Source organism: Gymnogyps californianus, chromosome 1 (assembly GCF_018139145.2).
Source record: "Gymnogyps californianus isolate 813 chromosome 1, ASM1813914v2, whole genome shotgun sequence".
Lineage (NCBI taxonomy): Eukaryota > Metazoa > Chordata > Aves > Accipitriformes > Cathartidae > Gymnogyps > Gymnogyps californianus.
In genome coordinates this window covers 159,501,297-159,521,308 of record NC_059471.1, presented here as the reverse complement: position 1 = coordinate 159,521,308, position 20,012 = coordinate 159,501,297, and positions in this window count along the sequence as shown.

The following is a 20,012-nucleotide window of genomic DNA, read 5'->3' as shown; positions in this document are numbered from 1 at the left end:
ACAGAGGCCTGCAGCCTGACTTTCGATTATTTATTTATTATCCTCATTTCCTGAAGAAACAAGCATTATGAAATTGTCCTTCTGCCTGCTGCTTCCCCACCTCCTTCCCTGCATAGCTTTAAGTCATTGCCTAATTTCAACCAATCTTTAAGGAGGTTTCAGAGATATGAAACTCCTATGCGTTTGTAAGAATTGGGGCTGCATAGAGGAAAGGGATCCAAATCAATATGTCACCATAGAAGGAAAGGTTTCAAAGTGAGCTCTACAGTTATCTGCTTTGTTCAAGCTGCCCATGCAGGTCTGCTGCAGAACAATATCTTCCCTCTGCCTAGTTGCCGATATTAGGGACATGAGATGGGGATGGGAGCCCCATGACACAGCCAAGGGGGTGTGCAGGCTATGGAAAGCCCTGCAAGCAATGACATTCTATATATATTGGGAAGACAGGGAGTTTGGGGGGGATGCATAGGAGCAGGGTTATAAATGCAGGCAAAACAGGGCTGTACTAATCCTGCTGCTCTCAGAGCATGGTATTTGTGGTGGTGTCAGCAGCACTAGCTGCATCCCAACCATAGGAGTACAGGCTAAAAGACAGCCCCTACCCCAAGGAACTGCTCACCAAATGCTTGCCCGCTGCTTTTGTGGAGTCATTTAGGCCTTCTTCTAATGCAGAGTTTAAGCTTATCACGGATCAAAATCATTTGAAGAAACCCGTTGGCGTCAGCTGGGCTGTTTCCCAAAGCAGGCACGAGGTTGTATATCTTGTTGAATCAAAGACTTGCAGAGTGAAGTGAGGAGTGAGGTGGCATTGTGGTAATTACCCCACACAGGCATAAGTGGCCATTAAACCTATTTGGATGCCTTGGGTAGTGAAGCAAGCCTGTGCAGTTAAATAGTGTGTTGATAGTTCCAGTAACAATTTAGGGAAGTACAGGGCAATATTTCAGATAATGAGGCAATCTTATCTACTTGTCAAAAGTAAAACCTGAAAATTTTAAGGACCCTATTGTATTTTGCCTGAAAGAAAAAAGGAGCTAGAAGAGACTTGATTGAGGTATTCATAATTATATGAGAAATAGTGAAAACTAATCAGTCTGTGCTTTTTATATTGTCACATAATGCAAGAACAAGGGGACTCAAAATGTAAATTAATAAGCAGTACATTTAGTGTTCAAATGTATTTAGTGAATCGTGTTACAATTACAGTATATATAAATAATCCACCAATTTCCATAAAACTATCTGATAAAATTCACCCATAACAATAGTTCATTTCCCAATTCACTTTTCATTATTCGAAATCCTTTAGAAACCCAAGGAAAGCTGTGGGCTGGGGATTGTAAAAGGCTGTATATTTAGAACAAATCTGAGGAGCAGACTGACTTGTGCAGCATGTACTCCTCTTCAGAAATTCACAGCCCTAGGAAGTTAAGGACACTAATGTAGAGGCTCACTAAAAGGAAGGGAGAAAGAGCCCACACTGGATAATTTTATGACCATTAGTAAATTTGTATCTATACAAGCTAAGATAATTATAATGGTAGTCATATCTCATGCTTCAGAGCCTAAAGTGATTGCCTGCAGAGGCCAGGGAAGCCTTGGAGAGTTTCCATTGAAAGGAAGATTAGAAATGCCTGAGATTATTTAATTTGGTCATATTGGATGTAGCAGAAAGAAGATATTTATTTCCCATTTTAAAAGCTTTGCCTTTCTCCTTTCTGAATCAGTTTCTTCCCTCTTGGCTTGACCTGTAACCTGGTATCCCCATTGGCATCTTCACCTTTTTTTGCCTTTCCCATCTATTTTGTGCCTGAATCTTGCTGGTTTCCCCCAGATCTGTTTCCCAGTGTCTCAGCTCATTCCTCTCTTGTGCTTGTCTCACTCATCCCCAAGGATATCACCCCTCCAGTGTGAAGAGGCTATCCTTGCATCTAGTGTCCTTGACCAGACTTTATTAGCGATTCCTGCTCTGACTTTGTTGCTCCCCAAGTGGCATCAGCCTGTTTCTTCTCTTTGCATGTGAGCAGCTCCCTCCATCACGGGAGCCTTTTCCAACCAGGTTCTCTAGGCTGTCAGTATTTCTGTATCCCAGTCTTTCCACTAAGACCCATACAAATCATGATACTAGAATGGAGCAGGACAGTCTCGTTTTACAGATTATCCACTGTTTTAAAAACTGAAGGAAGCGAATAAAGAGCCAGAAATGCCTCGTGTTGCCCTTTAACCATTGCAAAAGTTGGTGTGGGATCTGATCACCTGATCTCCTCCTCCTTTCCTGTCCTTCTGCCTTTTTGCACCTTCATTGCACAATTATCCCATGTGGGGCCAGATTCAGATAACCTCTCATGGAGAACTTTAGATGCCTCCACAAAGTGAGGTCTCCACTGATTTCAGTGAACCAACATGTGTAATAATGGGTATGACAGAATGTCAGAAATCAGCCTCAGGCAAAGAAGACGTGGTCTTTCTCCACACTTAGGAAGAAATGAGATAGGAAAGAAATGATGTCCTTTTATTACTCTGTGCCACCTGCTCACAGCAACACAGTGAAGAATAATTGACCACAAAGGGCTGCTATTTCCCTCTCCATGCAAGGAAGATGGAAATATAGACAGAGATTTTATTGCTTCCTGCCACACAATATCGAAGTTTTCTGAGCCTCTTGCAGAAGGTGCTATTGCAAGGAAATGCCTGCCTCTGGTTACTCCCGTGCTAGAAGCAATGACCAGGTCGTGAGTTTCTGAGGTTGTGTGTATATAGGAAGACAAAGGAGCAGGCCATGAACACACTGATCTCTTTCTTTGAGCCATTTGCTCTCTGCCTATAATAGCTTTTAGCTAAGGTTTCATATGAGCTCAAAGGATCAACTCAGTGTTTAGGAGCAGAAGAGCTGTTGATGGGACTTGATCATATTTCATGCACTTAAATCCCCTGAAGAGGAGCCTGGGCACTCACTGAGGTGCTGAGCTTCTGTGAGTGAGCCCCACGGCTGGGGCTTCTCCTCTGCAAACCATGGTGTCAGCCTTTTCATGCAGGTCTGCAGACGTGGATGATCAGCAATGCTGGTCTGGAAAGAAGGCAGGGGTGACAGCTTAGCTGATAGCATATACCTACCCTGGGATGTTGCCAAGCTCTTGGTCTGCTCCTGCACACATTGCTCCTGAGCTGGAGTTTATGCCAAAGCTGTGACTGAGTCCTGAGACCAGGTGCTTAGGAGAGCTCTGAGAAATTTATTTTCCCTGTGAGTGAGGTAGTTTGCTTTAGGACACTTCAGAAGAAGGAAAATAATAATTTGAGAACTACAGGCAGCTACGATAAAGGTATAGAGAATTATGAATGGCAAGAGGAAGGCCAAGAAAGCACTGCTAGTCAGCCTTTTTGGTAATAAAAAATAAATTGGCGGCCATTGAATGAAATTACAAAGCAACACATTGTGAGTGGGTAAAAGGTAATGTTGTTTACAAAAGGTATAATTAAACCATGATATTCACTGCTCCAGAGATTGAGACGGATGGCTCTCCAGGTTCAAGAAGTGATTCAGCATTTATATAAATAAAAAGAACATCTGCAAGGACACTAGCTAAATACAATTACAAGGGCTATCAATCCTCATGCTTCAGGGCACGGTTACCTGCTGAGGTCAGGAAGAAAATTCTTCATGGTATAGCACTAAAAAGTAAAACGCATTATTGGGCATTGATGGGTATTGGATACCTTATTAGATGGTCCTTTAATCTGTTCCACAGATGCAATTCTTTTGTTCCTCCATATCACAAATCAGTGAAGCATTTAGGTGTGTGCTTAAATTCCATTTTGAAATCAATAGGACTTAAACATGTGCATAAATGTAAGTGCACAATTAAGTGCTTTCCAGAATAGATATATTAAGCAGCTACTTAAATTTTTAGATGTATCGAAGTGGGTTTTGGTTCTGGACTGATGTTTCAGAGCCCAAATCACACACGCAAAACCAGTAGAAGTTACTGTATATCTCATATATTATCAACTGACTTTGCAGAAACTCCATAAAACAGCGTGCTGCCAGTTCTAAAAAACTTCAACCTTTCATGTCAAAAACCCATGAATTTGTGACTATAGCTCTACAGTTCATTCATACAGATAATCCAATATGCATATAGACATAATCACACTGGTCTGAAATAGTCAGTGTCTTCATCTTTGGGCTTTCTTTGGTGTGAATAAAATGAGCTTTGCCATCTGCTATAGTATCCTTCCTCGTATTTGTGTCCTACTGGTTCATCTTGCAGTTCTAGGTAAGGTGGCAGCCAGGCATTGAAGATCTCTCTGAAGATTTAAGTTTCCCTTTAAACTTTGAAGCCCATCCCTTTTTATCCTCCTTTCTTCTTAGAGGAGATGATATCACTCAATCCCGACAGTCTTTCAGGGTCAGTAGCAGGGCTCTGAATACAGGGGAAATGCAGTGCCAATCTGATCTCTCTACAGAGTCGGGACATAGTAGACACCCCCCATATGAAAAGGGGTTTCACCTGGAGAAGGTCATATGGAAGTATAAACAGAAGCTTGAGTGTTATTCACAGTCCTTCTCAAACATTGCTGGCAGGTGGTTAAAGGGTTTGACAGATACAGGAGACCAGGGCAACTGATGTGGCTGATCAGGATAGATGTTACTAAAAACCCAGGTTCTTGCGGCCTATAGTGTTACTTAGTTAAAAGGCCACTTGAAATATTGCCACAATGGTGGGAGAGGTTCCTCTTCTGTGGGTCTGTCTTCCTCACCGGACCAATTGCTCCTTGCAGAGGGGCTGCGGCAACTCACCGGGGGTGGCTGGGAGAGCTTCAGCGATGTGCAGCAGGCAGTAATTCTTCCTTCCAGAGGCTGAGTGTTCAGCCTGAGCAGCACTCGTAGGGACCTACATGCTGAGATCAAGGGAACATTTCCAATGACTTATGGAGGAGCTGGAACTGGGCCTTTACGGAATACTAAATAATTAAATCAGACCTCATGTAGAGGCGAAATAGATCTCTAACACTTAAGAATCAGCACTTAATAGCACACAGAAAGGCGTAATTTTCAGTCTGTATAGGTAGATATTATAGATCTGTGCTAATAAGGAAAACCATAAATTGAGGGATTTTTCTTAAACAGATCTTTTCTTCCCCTGATCATTAAACATAAAAGTAAAGGTGTTGTCTGGTGTAGTCAGACATACATCTTGAATTGCTATTTGCTTCCAGCTTCATTTAAGATAAAATTTAAACTGCTTAGTTTAAATGCACAATCTTAGTTACCTATAAAAGACTAACTTGCAGGAAGTGTTAAGCAGATGCTTTCTGCAAATCTGTTCTACTTAAGTGATTTCTAGTTCAGTGTTCAGAAGGTACCCAACCTAGTGCCTGACCAACCTGATAAACTTCCATGGTGAAACAATTGGCTTGGTAGATGAGGGAAGAGTAGTGGGTATTGTCTACCTAGACTTCAGTAAGGCTTTCAAAACTGTCTCCCATAAGATCCTCATAGACAAGCTGTTGAAGTATGGGCTGGATGAGCAGACAGTGAGGTGGATTAAAAACTGGCTGAATGGCTGGGCCCAGAGGGTGCTGATCAGTGGCACAAAGTCTAGCTGGAGTCCAGTAACTAGCGGTGTCCCCCAGGGGTCAATATTGGGTCTGATCCCATTTAACATCTTCATTAATGATCTGGCTGGGGCAGAACGTACCTTCAGCAAGTTTGCAGGTGACACAAAACTGGGAGGAGTGGCTGATACACCAGAGGGTCATGCTCCCATCCAGACCGACCTCGACAGGCTGGAGAAATGGTCTGATAGGAACCCCATGAAGTTCTACAAGGGACCCCAGGCACCAGTAAATGCTGGGGGTGGCCTGGCTGGAAAGCAGCATGGCAGAAAAGGACCTAGGGTTCCCGGTGGACAAGTTGAACATAAGCCAGCAATGTGCCCTCGTGACAAAGAAGGCTAATGGTATCCTGGGCTGCATTAGGAGGAATGCTGCCAGCTGGTCAAGGGAGGTGATCCTTCCACTCTACTCAGCACTGGTGAGGCCATACCTGGAGTGCTGGGTCCAGTTCTGGGCTCCTCAATACAAGAGAGACATGGACACACTGGAGAGAGTCCAGTGAAGTACACTAAGGTGATTAAGGGACTGGAGCACCTCACATACAAGGAAAGGCTGAGAGAGCTGGGACTGTTCATCTTGGAGAAGAGAAGGCTCAGAGGGGGATCTCATCAATGTATATAAATACCTGAAGGGAGGGTGCAAAGAAGACGGAGCCAGGCTCTTTTCAGTGGTGCCCAGTGGCAGAACAAGGGGCAACAGGCACAAACTGAAACACAGGAGATTCCCTCTGAACATCAGAAAACACTTTTTTACTGTGAGGGTGACCAAGCACTGGCACAGGTTGCCCAGGGAGATTGTGGAGTTCTCCATCCTTGGAGATATTCAAAAGCCATCTGGACATGGTCCTGGGGAACCTGCTCTAGGTGGCCCTGCTTGAACAGGGGCATTGGACAAGATGACCTGTCACTTCCAATCTGAGCCATTCTGTGATTCTGTGATAACCAAAAGCCACAGGCACAATTGCATGTCTTAGCCTAGGCTTTTCTGTTTAAGCCACCAAAGAGGGGGTTAAAACCCTTCCGAAGAAGTTTCTATGTACTGGAAGATTCCCTTTATCCGTTGGGAAGCTCTAGTAATAGCATTTTGGGAGCTCCCTTGCACATGTAATGTTCTCTATAGTCTTAGTAATGTGTTCTGGCTCAGGATTTCCTGAACTTCTAAACCATTAGCATTTCCTATGGGATAGTATGTACGCTTATGATTTCCTTTTAATATGGGATTTATAAGGACAGTATCAAAATGTGTACTCAGCGCTTCTACAGTGTTCATGTTTCTGCATCTCCACTCTGCTCCCATCAGACAGAGCTCTACACCCTTTACCTCCTCAGCTCTCATTTTGTGAGAGGGCTACAGAACTTCAGCATTCTCTGGGTTAACGCTCAACACAATTGAAAATCTTTATCTCACAGTGTGTGGGACAAATTGGATTTGAAACGGCTACAGAGGGTCATCAATTCTTCAAATGGACATAGCATGAGTCTCCCATAAACTGAAACATAGCCGGTGCTGCACAGATTCATCTGGAGAGGTTATTATTAGGGAACTGGGAGTGTTTTCAAATGCAGGGATGTAATTTATCATGACCAGGTTTTGTTAGCAAGGAATTTAGACAGTTTCTCTTACGGCAACCTAATAAGTCATTTTATCAGCATATTTATTTCCTTGGCTGCTGACACCTCGGTAACCCTCATACCCTCTTAGTATCACATGGCAGGAAAACAACTGACAAATAAAGAGAAATCATTGGTTGTGAACTCACTGAAATTGCATATTCCATCTGGAAAGCTTGGATAATGCAGTTCAGTAATAAAGCAGAGTCCATTAAAGGTATACAGGCCTCTTGCTCGCTCTCTGTGTCTCATCTTATACCGTATATAGAAGGAAGAATCTGTAACCAAGGGAATACATCATGAAATCCTACCCAGCTGCCTAGCTGTAGGGGAAACTGGCAGCAGTGTTTCTGGATACAGAACAGGCAAGGGTCCTAAGAGGAAGCCCAGGGTAAATGACAGCAGAGCTGGGCCTCCCTGCTTTACTCCCTCTCCAAACATTGAAAGACTTGCACAGATACCTACCTTACCCTAGTTAGATGTCTAGACCTCTGCATAACTTGCAGTCGCAAGCAGCTGCTCGCTCCCCTTAGAAAAAAAAGCTCCAATTAGGTCTTGCAAGATCAATTTCTCCTGGTTCAGCTCATCTCTGCTATTGCTAAATAATTAACCACTTATTTGGCAAGTACTTTATATATTTTCCTGTCCCTGCATCTCCAACCACTCACACAAACAGAGGGCAATTAAAAGTGCATTTACCTGTGACCGTCAGGGATTGCCACGTGCTGTGAGAGTCAATATATTTTGCTTCTATTAGGCTAGCAGAGAACCAAATTCCAGGGTTTAAAAGCACCAAGGAAGAGTAACATGCAGCCAGAATAGCCAGATCTCCAATCTGGAGACTATATGCAGAAAAGCCCAAGCTTTTTTTCAGTTGCTGTAATGAACAAAAACAGTCTTAGGAAGGGAAACCACAGCCCACAGCTGGAAGGGCTTTGTAAATCAGAGACAACTTCTCAAATTGTTCCTAAAAGCTATGAGAAAACTGCACAAGTGCAGAAGGGATCTTCCATTTCCTCTGACAACCACAACGGAGTTAGCAGGCAGCCATGCACTACCCCAGACAGAAACAGCTTGGCAGGACAGGCACAAGGGCAGAAGAGGAAGAGTACCTGTTATAAGCACAGGGCCAGATTTAGTTGGAGGTGTAAGGAGGTGGTACCAGGCCATATGGTAGACAGCCATCCTTCCTGCCCCTCTCATCACTCCGCACGTGCTGCAGGCCCTGTCCACAGACACCAGCACTTGTAGGACTAGATGAAAATTTTCCACTTAAATATTTTTGTACTGGCAAAATCACAGGTTGGGTTGGTTCGGTTTCTTTTAATGAAACAAAGAGCGTGGGTAGAAAGTGAATGCTTTCCTTGAGTTTTACATTTCATAGGTCAATCAAACTCCAGGAAAACTGAGAGGCTGGCAAGGAAGGAATCAGTGAACTGGGGGAGATAATTTTGTAATTCTGATTACTAAAATGGAAAGGAAAATATTGACAAGAGAAAAAAGAGAAACTTTTTTGTACATTCCTAGGAAAATCCTCATTTCTGGAAAACTTGTCTTTGGAAAGAGAACTAGAGGTACTTTTACAGCCAGCACATCTGCACCACAGCTGTCTCATGTTCTCTCTGATCACATATGCAGATGACAAGAGGGACAAGCCTAGACAGCTGGGGAATACCCCTGAAGGTCATCATTGACACAAATGATCAACTGGCTGAAGCCTTCTTTGGTGCTTATTAGCAAAGAAGGAAAGGAGCTACTGAAGGACAGTCGCTGACCATTCTTGTCAGGATCGGTCAGGACACAGCAGCAACATGGTCTAAACAAATCAGTATAGAAAAATGATCTGCCACCTTTGTTAAGGGGCACTAAATCGAACAAACCAATGAGGTCTCAAGTACTGAAAGTTATTTTGCAAAGGGTGAAAGATTTACAGAGCCCCAAAGAGCATCCCAGTCCCTCTCTTCCACCTCTTCATTCATCTTTCCCACAAAACCGAAATCCAAGGGCTGAGGGGTATGCATATGACTTCAGTATATACACACTGAGAACAGTCTAATCTGCAGGCTACCTCACTTTCGTAATGTCTAAAAACTTAAAAAGAGAAGCCAGAAGGAAACTCAGCCTCGAGAAGACATGACATCTTTCTGCTCTTGCGGACCCAGTCCTCTCATCCCCACTCTGAGGCTACTTGTTCAAAGGCTGGAACTGTATTAGAAACGTACCTGTTTCTTACAAGCAGCAGCTTGGATTTAACAGCAGGTTAAGTATTTCCACTGGTCAAAGCCTCACAGTGATTATTGCCATCAAGGAGAAAAGCTCTTCTTAGCCTTGAAACAGCCAAAGCAGAATATTTCCAAACATTGCACCCAACCCCTTCTTCTTGGTCTGAACATTGCTCTGTGGAAAGCAATGAATAGGTGAAGTCCCCATGCCCTTCTGGGTGGCAGACCCTCTGTGAGGCTGGGTCAGCTGGAAGGATTCTGGTTCAACACTGGACTTAACTTGTTTAGCTTTGTTGACTTCAGTGAAGTTATCGCTGGTTTTACACCAGCAAAAGCAGAGTTGGAGGCAACGTGAAAGAAATCAGCAATAAAGGGAAGCGATTGCTCAGTCTGCCATTCAGTGGGCTTCTACCAACCAATGATGGTTGTGTGCACAGGAATGCTCTAATATAGTTAACAAAGCCATTTACTACTAATCATACAGTACTAGTTATACTGTAATATTAGGTATTCATAAATCAGCAATTATGTCTTGCTGTGCTTTGCAAAAAGCCTCTTGCATTTCCTTCCAGGTTGAAAGTTGACTAGTCAGAAATCCTTGTTTCTCATCATTAGCCTCTATCTGACACTCTTGGTGTCATTTCAGTTTTAAGGAAAGCATCTGCGCTGAGCTACATTGCTCAGGCTACAGGATGATCAGAGAGAAGAGCAGGAAACAAGTGGCCTGTGTAGGTTATATCCACCTGCCAGTAAAACTAAGCCTGAGCCAGCCTTATTTGTCTTTTCAAACCACTTCATGTCAGATAGCAGGACTCATGTCAGAGCACAGGACCCCTGCAAGGAACAAACGGGGGAATTAATGTTCTCCATGTGGCAGGGATGGGAAAGGGTGGTGTGGCATTTGTGACAGCTTCCCTCATCCCTGGGAATTCACAGCACAGTTTTATATCAGTTCAAAGTGAAAACTAAGAACAGTAGGAGAGGCAGAGCTAGAAAGAAGCCTTGGCTTTGGGTGCTCATATCTGAAGCCAGAATATTGTCCTCGCAGAATATTTACCATGTACATAATTAAACCCCTAAGTGCCAGCTGAACTGGAAATCATGCTGTGTGGTGCCTCTCCTACCGTCTGAATGACTGTTAGACAGTTGGCTCTGTTTTGACACAAAAATGCAGTCCATCATAGGCCCATTCATCTGTCATCTGTTGCCTGCTTGTCTCTTTTCCCATTTAGTTGTGTAGAAGATGAAATGTTTTCCTCCTGCTGCTTGTCTGGTTTTTTTACACTTCATTTTCTTTGCTGTTTTTTATGTACCCACAATGAAATAGCCACATAGAGTCACATTGCCAGCCACAGTCGTGGATTGAAGCTATATTGGCTTAAGAAATAAATAGCCATCTTCATATTTTTCCTTTCTCTTTCTCATTGCAAAGCTGAAATGAATATATTATTAATTAGACTTCAGTCTCTGCCCCCCTCCCTTCACTTTAAATAACTAGTAGAAGAGCAGGGGAAAAGTTACCAGGCATTGTTACACATTCATTACTGTGACATACTAAGCAGAGAGCCAAAGTAATGATAGAGTAACGCAGCCAAAGAAAATTACCTGTATTATATTGTCATAGGCGATTGAGACACAGTCAGTTACATGTATACAAACCACAGGAATTGTTTAAAGAGCAAGTAATTACGTGGCCAGGGGATGGCGAGTTTTAGATAAATACTCTCATGAATTATTTACTGTAAGACTGTGGAAGATTTTTTTCCTGAAAATAATTGCAAAAAGTAGCCACAAATCAGGCTATTTGCTGAGCTAGTCTAAAGTAGTGAATAAGTACGTATATAGTTCTGTGCTGGACTGTGCCAGAACTGTCTGACCCACTCTGGCAATGACAGAAGTGCTCATTTTGTCTATTTTTATTCCTCAGTGCTGAAGAAAATAAAATAAATGTTTATCCAGGAATGTAACCTCTATGTGACCCTCTTGATTTGCAAGGACAAAAAACTCCCAAACCTTGGAATATTGCCTTCTGCCCTCCTGGTGTGTTTTTACATACCACATGACAGCTCCTGAAGCCTGCCTCTTCCTACGAAACTTTCTCCTTTTCAGACAGTGAAAAAGATGAAGAAACTTTTGAGATCTCCTAGAGCACTCGTGATTCATCATGAGTCATGATGTCTTAATTTTGGAGTACCCAAAACATGAACGTTAAACTCATCTTTCGTTTCTTTAAGGAAATAGCTGGGACTGGATTTGCAAATATTTTTAGGCATCAGAAGATTCGAGAAAATGCTTAACAGGATTTTTAAAAGTTCTTGCTGTGGTTAGGCACAGGATTCATATTGCAGACACATAAAAATTAGGCACCCAATTTAAGCACATCCTCCAGTTCATTCCGTCATCGATGGAACCAGAGGGCTCCCTCCAGAGGAAAATTCAGTCCATCAAATGAGAGATGAGAAGAACATTCATGTCTGTCCAATAACTGGAGATGCCCATGTTTCTCTGAGGTTAAGTGGGATGAATCCCACCTCGATGGCCAGCTCCTGTAGGAAAATCTGCCCCTCAGCCACTCTCTGGCCATGGCAGCTCTGAAGCAGCGGTGCCTCCACCCAGCTGTAAACCAGGCCCACGCACTCATCCTGCACTACCACATATCACGCTGTGTGGTATCAGTTTTGGAAAGAAACAGGAAACGCCCAGCAGATGTGCATTATGGGATGCCCTTCCTTTAAAATCACTCAGCATAGTTCCCATGCCTCCAGGGCCCGGGTGCAGCTGCAGTAGTGTCAGTGTGCAGCTCCCATCTGGGTCATGGCCGAAGCCAGTCCTAAGCAGTATTTCTGCATGAAACAGTCTTTGCCACCTCTGGTTTCCTCTCCCCCAGAACCAGTGGCATTAGAGGCCTCTGTCGCGGTGTCTGGGAGGCCCCTGAGCAGGCAGACCTGCGGCAGGCTCCAGTGGGCACCTTGATGGGTACCTCCTGCTCCTGACACTCACAGCCGGACATCCCTTGTGTCATGCTCGTCACGGCCCGTACTCTCTTCCCTCCATCTCTCTATCTGCCGGTGAAATCGTACTTCTGCAAAATAACCAGAGTATCCTCTGGACAAAAATGAAGTAACTTAGTAAAAAGGGAAATAATTAGGATTGGGCACAAGCAACTCCTGCATGCTGGTTGTGCTATGGGCACTGATTTTCTGGGGGAAATCTGTGTATAAAGATGAAGATGCTATTTCTTAGAGATACTCTGATGCAAGGTTCATCAAAGCTTGAAAAGCCACTATATTGCTACCAAAATTTATCAGACTGCATGCCCAACTCTCACTGGCTCTCACCCAGATTCCAGGCTACCTGAAGAATTATTAGTTTAGAAGCTTCTTTAGATCTTGTCAGCTGCATCTAGGTCGCCATGTATGTAGATAAGATTCACAGTTCCTGACAAAGGAGATGGGATCTGACTCCAGGGTTCCCTATCCTATTTTAATAATGCAAACTGTTAATGGCTGTAATGAAGGTTGGTCAGGGGGTTTTTTGCTATTAAATATATTGAACTGAAAATTATCAGAAAATATTTTTTTATTTTTGTAACAAAAGGTGCAAGTTAAAAAAAATTATTTAAGAAATTTTCAGTGAAGGAGTAGGGTCACAATACCAGGGCTACATAAGAGGTAGGGCAGTCAAAATAAAATAAAAATATTTTAAAATTATTGAAGTGAAATACTTCTCTCTCACTTGAACTAGTTTTTGTGTATCATCAGGAAGGTTTCTCGCTATGAACATTTTCAAGAGATTGATTTCTCTATTTTTGCTTAGGTTAGGAAAAAATCTGAAATTTCAAAAAATATTATGGAATTTGAAGTGTTTCCCACTCACATCATTAAAGATAAAAAAGCAGAACTGATTTACTCATATGTAATTTGAGCAACATAAATTTCAGATACCTCTGCCTGCACTGACCAGAACACCAACACGTTGATTTTACCTGTTCTATTTATTATCACACAGTTAAATTTACCCAAACTGGTATTTAACACTCTACATGGGACCTTGCTAACCATCTTGATTAACTGTCCCCTGAATGTTCCTTGCATTCACATTGACACTACCGGTGATACAACATTGCAGGCAGTCAAAATATACCTTTAAGAAACAGTAAAAAGACAAATCTGTGACTGTGTGAAAGAACAACAAGCTTTTAACTTTCACAGATTATGAAAGAGGAAAAAAAAAAGAAAATAAAACCTCTCTAGGGTTTGTCTAACAAGCCTAATTCAACAGATAAAACAAGTGCTCTGTGAAGGGAGTTGTGTTCATTACAGTGTTAGTTCATTAGAGGTGAGGTGGCAACGCTTCTGCTGCACACAGCTGAATCACACCCCACAGCCTCCACGGATAGCAGGCAATTGCTCACTCGTCTGCCTCTTCGCTGATGAAGCAGACATGCTGACATTTGAGACTGAGCATCCATTAATGCAAAGCAGGGCAGCTCTGCTCCACTTTGGGATGCCGAGCCTCCCTGCTGGTTGTCTCCTTTTGCCATCCCACTCCTCCCCTGCCCAGCCCATGTGGCCATGTTGGGTTATCCTGCTCCCATGTTTCTATCGTAACCCAGACCCGATCCTCCGATGCTCCACATCCTCCTGGACCCATGGTACCTTGCAAGAGCTGCCTGGACGATTGCACAGACGTTGATCTGGAGCAAAATGGCGTGGGCCCGCTTCTCCCGCTCCTGACTTATAACCTGTTACAGAGATTCTGAGCTGCTTAAGCACTCTCTAATGCATTAGGGAGGCTGGAAGCGCAGGCTCACATTCCTGTTTCTTTCCCAATTTCTGATATTTTACAAGCAGCATTAGAAACGTCACTTACCAGGGTTTCCTGACACTTCCCTTTATAAGTCTTTATTTTCAACTTTTACTCAGTTCAACTGCACAGATGTTTCCCATGTGGGATTTTGTCTCAGAATAAGCATATGCATTTTTTAAGTTTTAATGAAAATGGTTGAAAAATTCCCTGAAATGAGATTAGGGGAAGAGATAGCACTATTTTCCATGGCAGCAAGTAGGTAAAACTTTGTTTTAGAAACAGTAGTGCCCCCATCCTTTGGAGGATGGACATAATATTTGGTAGAGGTGGCCTTTCCCCCTTCTACTGTTGCTATGGAAAACTGCTTTTACTTGGCAAGGTTGAGCATCTGAAACATTTTATTTGTGCTCATTACAGCCTTGTTAGAGCTTGGCTGCTAAATGTTTGAGAGGGTTGTAGGGGCCAGCTTGGCTCTGTAAGCATTGCCCTTGAGGAAGACCTGGGCGGGCTCCCTCCGGGGCAGGAGAGGCTGAGCAGTGCTCTGGGCAGACGGGCAGGAAAGCAGAGGGCTTGAAGCCTGGTTTTCCTGCCTTCCCAGCATGGAGATTCCTCCAGCAAGGAGAAGGAGAGAGCAGTGTGGCACAGTGCGCTGGTGGGAGAAGAATTTATGGGGCTCTAGGAGCAATAAATGTACAGACAGAGGAGTCTGAAAGCCAAAGAAAGAGGGGAGGGAAGTGGGGAAAGAAAAGGGGAAAGGAGAGAAACCTCCCTGGCCCTCTTCTAGCTACTGAGAATGCTGCTTTCTTTTCTAAATTCATTATGCTTTTCTTTAGGTTGTGGAGGAAAAGTTACAAAATAGCATAAAGTAAGGTCAAACACTTGCTCCAGGAAAACAGTAATATCAAAAAACATATGCTGTGTTGTGTTATCACCAATTAGCAATTGCTTCCACTGTGACAAATGGTCTCTGAATCACCATACTTCCAGGGTAAGGAATACGCAGAGAGTAATTGTGAGTTACGTACATGTGAAGTGTTTATGTAAATGCTTATTGTTAATAATAACAACAACAATAAGGACAATAGAGAATCCCCTGTTTTGCATGGTTGTGGTTGCTCAGAACAGCTGTTTTAATGAGACATCTGCCAGTGAAACAATTTAGCCTGAGGATAATGAATAACTGTTACTTAACTGAGACAGTATTAGCATAAACTCTGCTTAATGGGGACACATTTGGCCAGTGAATAGTGATTTCTTGGTACTTATCTAGGTGTTTAATAGTGAAAATTACGAGCTTGTGGCAAAAATAAATGAACGAATGAATAGTCATATAGTATATACTGTGATTTTTCTGGTTGCTTTAGTTTGAAATACCTTAAAGGGATCTTGTCAGAGAGTGAATTATTCAAAACTTAGGGAACCTTTGTGGTGGGTGCTTGGAAATGCTGAAACACTGATGATCACTGAGAATCTTGGTCTTAGTCTTTTACTACAGAAATTATTAAAATATGAAGACATAATCATTTGTATCCCTATTTTATGGCATTATTTTCTCTCATCTGAATCTTTCCACATACCCACTATGCAGGTATATGCGCGTAAGCATGTTTAACACACCTTACTCTGGATTGTTTCAAAGCTGGGTAAACGAAACATCCAGAATGGCACTTCAGGTAGGGAACTCTGTTCTGATAGACTCTGCTCAGCAGAATTCCCAAATTTTTCTAGTTCCTATATAGATGTCTTTCGGAGTGCTGAGACAACTGCATAAAAACTTTATGCTGTGATGGGCAAGCACAGTGGTATGCTGTGATCAAAGTCATAGGCATGATTTTTGTAGACTACTGATTGTCCATGCAAGAAGTAAAAGCTTGCTTGTAAGTGATAATGTTATTTGCTTTCAAGGGAAATGAACTCCGTGTGTGTGTGTGTTGGCTGTTATCCCCTGGCTTTAAAAAAAATGCTAGCAAAGACTATGTTCTTTATGAAATAAACTAGAATAATGAGGTTAAATGAGAGACCAGTGCAGTGTGATTCAATTTATTTGGCCAGACCTATGAATGAAATGAATATGAACCATGAGACCTTTGAACACTGTGAAAAGCTATCTGCTATTTCTCTTGAGGAAACTAAATTAATGCTTTCTCAGATAAGATAAGAAAGACTCTTACCATATTAGTGAAAGAATTCACCAGATTTAGAAGAATGCCAGATAGTCCTTCCTCTCATATTTACAGTTGTCTTTTCCTGGATATAAAAAATGCAGCTGCTGTCATGCGGTGACTCTAAAGGTAGAAGAAAGCCCTTGGGATCTGGAAGATGGAGAAGACTTTGGTCACTGTAAGCGACTGATGTCTGGAGCTCTCCAGAGAAATACACACCATTTGGTGGGCAATCCTGACACTTGCCTTCATTCTGGAACCCAGAAATGATGAAATTCCCATCTGGGAAATGTTAAGAAAAATTGACAGTTATTTTGAATGTATTTGAAATATCTTGTTTTATTATATTGATTACTTGATATATTGATATAGCAACATATATGTACCATTTCTATAGTGGGTCTAGTGTTAGAAATGTCTGGTGAGAATCATTCGTAATAGAGACATGTACATTAGAGCAAGGCAAGTAGACTCCCTTTTAAGCAGGAATTTTAAGCTGTGATTCATTTGACCTATTTTAGACACCTACACTAAGACAAGATTAATCTGGAGAAGTGAATCATACCCATTGTGTCTATACTGCTCTGGACTCTTGTTGAAACTGCAGCATAGTTTCTGGAGGCTGCTCTAATTTCCTCAAGTTAGAGCACCCCCAGTAAGGTTCTCCAACAAGTAACAAGAATCAGAGCCACCTTTGGAGTTTGCCAGCACAGCTATGTTGCTTAGAAAAGGGAAAGAGTCTTGCTGCTGATGGCTTTTCTGACAGCAGTCCTAAACTCAGTTATATTGGCAGTTTGGTGGGACAGCGATATTGATTTTGGAAAGTAAGACAAGCCCTACAGTCAAAAGACTTCTTTCACAAGGACAAGCCTTTCTTGTGTACATTTAGGGTCCATCATGAGCAGGGAACTACTACTCCTTTCAGCACCTGAGGTGGGACTGAGGAAGCTTTGAAATCTACAGAAAGGAGACACTTCTATCTGGTTGAATGTAGTTGACTGCTGTTTGCCCAAGAGCTGAGATCAGCACTCACAGAAGATAGTGTCCCCACTCCATAGCACTCCACCTCTCATCAAACATTTGTGTGAGTGAGCTGGGGCAACATTCTTTGGTGGCCTGGCCACCTCTACCCCAGCTCTAATAAATCAAGGCAGTCTGCTTCTAATTCCACTTTGCATCGTGCTCATTGTCATGCCTGGCTTGGGAAAAATCGCAGAACAGTTTAGATTAGATTGAAAGGGATCTCAGTAGGTCATATGGTCCAACCCTCTTGCTCTGACTGACTTGAAATTTACATCAGGTTTCTCAAAGCCTTGTCCAGTCAAGTTTTCACTGTATCTGTGGATGGAGATTTCAAGCAACAGCTCTATTCAGTATAGAGACTGCAAACTTTGCTTACCTCTGTGCAGCCACAGGCTGATTTCGAGTAAAGGGCTGCTTCGTGGCCTGGTGCAAATTCACAGATGAAATATGCCAACGTACCTTTAGCATGTTACAAAGCACTAGCAAAATGATATACAACTAAAAGGTCCAAGGACAAATGAAGAGAAGGTGTTGCCCTGTATAGAGAAAGCACTAGGGGAACTTGCACAATACAGCTATTTGGAGAACTGGCACTGAATTGAACTCTTATTTGCTCCAACTTCACAGACTTACTGTTGGCCATACATCTAAACCATTTGGCTTAATAGCATTCCAGAAACAGCCACATTTTCAAAGAAGAAGTGATGCATCAGGGGAATAAATTATGCCTATTATATGTGAAAAGCAATGGATGTGTAGTCTCTGAGAAGAAGAAATTTTGTGAGCAAGAGACTGAATTTGTCTTGGAAAACTCAGATACCAATAAATACAGGTGATTGTGCATGCACTGATTATACACACAGGCTTGCGCACAAAGTTATATCCAGACCACATGAGTATTTCATTATGGCTTGAGGACTCTTTCGACAGCTTTGAATTTCTTGCTGGAATTTAAAAACTAGTGCTGTGGCTGGCTGTCTCAAAGGACAGCAAGTCAGACATAAGTTGGCAGGGTTGGTATGAAATATTTTAGCCTTAGTTATTTTAAGAACTAACTAAAAAACTTCATTTTATTGTTTCTTCTTTCGGCTAACCCCCCACAGCTCCTCTGCACCCTTCAGAAACATTGAAGAGAACTGATTTCATCCAGAATGTGGTTGTTCCTTTGTCATGTCCTAAGGTACGTGTATCAGAGGGTTCATACTAATGGCTTTCACTGTCCTTGCTTTTGGAGGGACATCAAACTTTTGTGTACGCTTGTGTACATGAAGACTCTACAAGGGAGGCTGTGTTCTCAGAACTGAGCTCCCACCCATAAACCTCTTGCTCCAGTCATAGAAAGATCACACAGCTGGTGAAATTGCTTTAGCCCTCCCAACCTCTGGCTGATACAAGGCTCATGTACTTTGACTGCAAACACTACTAAAGTCCATTAATGGTCTGCTTTTATTACATTCTTTCTCATCCACAGAAGTAATTACCAGAGATGTGTACTTTCTCTGTGACTTTTCCCACTTGAGCTCTCCCCAGAGCTAGAAGGACAGTGCATATTCATATTGAGGAATTATGATCAACCCTTCATCCTCACACTGCATTTTCACAAGCATTTTTGGAGATAACAGGGAGGAACCTTCTTCATAAATTTAAAAAAAAACCCAAACCTTTAGTGAGGGGTCAATAGTTTCTTGTTCTGTGTCCAGCCAAGGAATATACTTATTGTGTGATCCTCTTTATAAACTAGAAACAATCTTTTGGCCTGATAATTGCTCTGTGTACTCTCCTGAAGTAAGATCTCCTACTAGGGGGCAGTGTGGGATTATTTGTACAATTGCTGACAAAATGGGGTTCTGATCTAGGAGTGGGGTTCTCAAGCATGCTCATGTTGCTGCTAAAAACAATAAGAAAAGTCATCTAGAAGGATTGCTGGAGGTGCCTTAAAGGAGCTCTCTTTTGACACCTCTGTTTATGAGTAGAAGAGCTTCCTTTTCTAGATGTACACACACAATTTGGGGAGCATTTTCTCCTTCTTTTTTTCTTTTTTTTCCCTCTGATTGAAGTAACCTTTCCACTATGTGTGCACTCTGTAAGTCAACAATCCTTCCTCTGCTGCAGGAGCTCAATTCATTGCTTAAAGGAAGAATAAAAGAGAAACACACACTGGATCAAAAAGAAACAAGACTGCAGGTCTGAGAGAGACTTGCCCTTGGCATTTCCTCTTGCCCTGCTCCCACAGGCAAGCAAGACTATAGGGGCCATCTGTCAGTCTTATGGAAATACATTTCATCTGAAGTAAATGTTACCCTAGTCCACAGATGGTCTTCTAAAGTTTAAAGGAGTGATGTCAATTGTGGAAAGGGCAGTGGCAAGTTTGGGGAGGCTTTGCTTGACCTCTCTTGATCTGGACTCTGCTGATAAATGCACACAAAGTGGCCCAACAAAGAATCCAATTATAAAGCGATTAAGAATGCTGAACCCAATGATCCCCTTGTCTGGCCAAATGTGTGTGCCCTGACTGTGTGAAACAGAGGGGCTCCTGCTCATGCTGTGCTGCAGGTGAATGTAAAACAAGA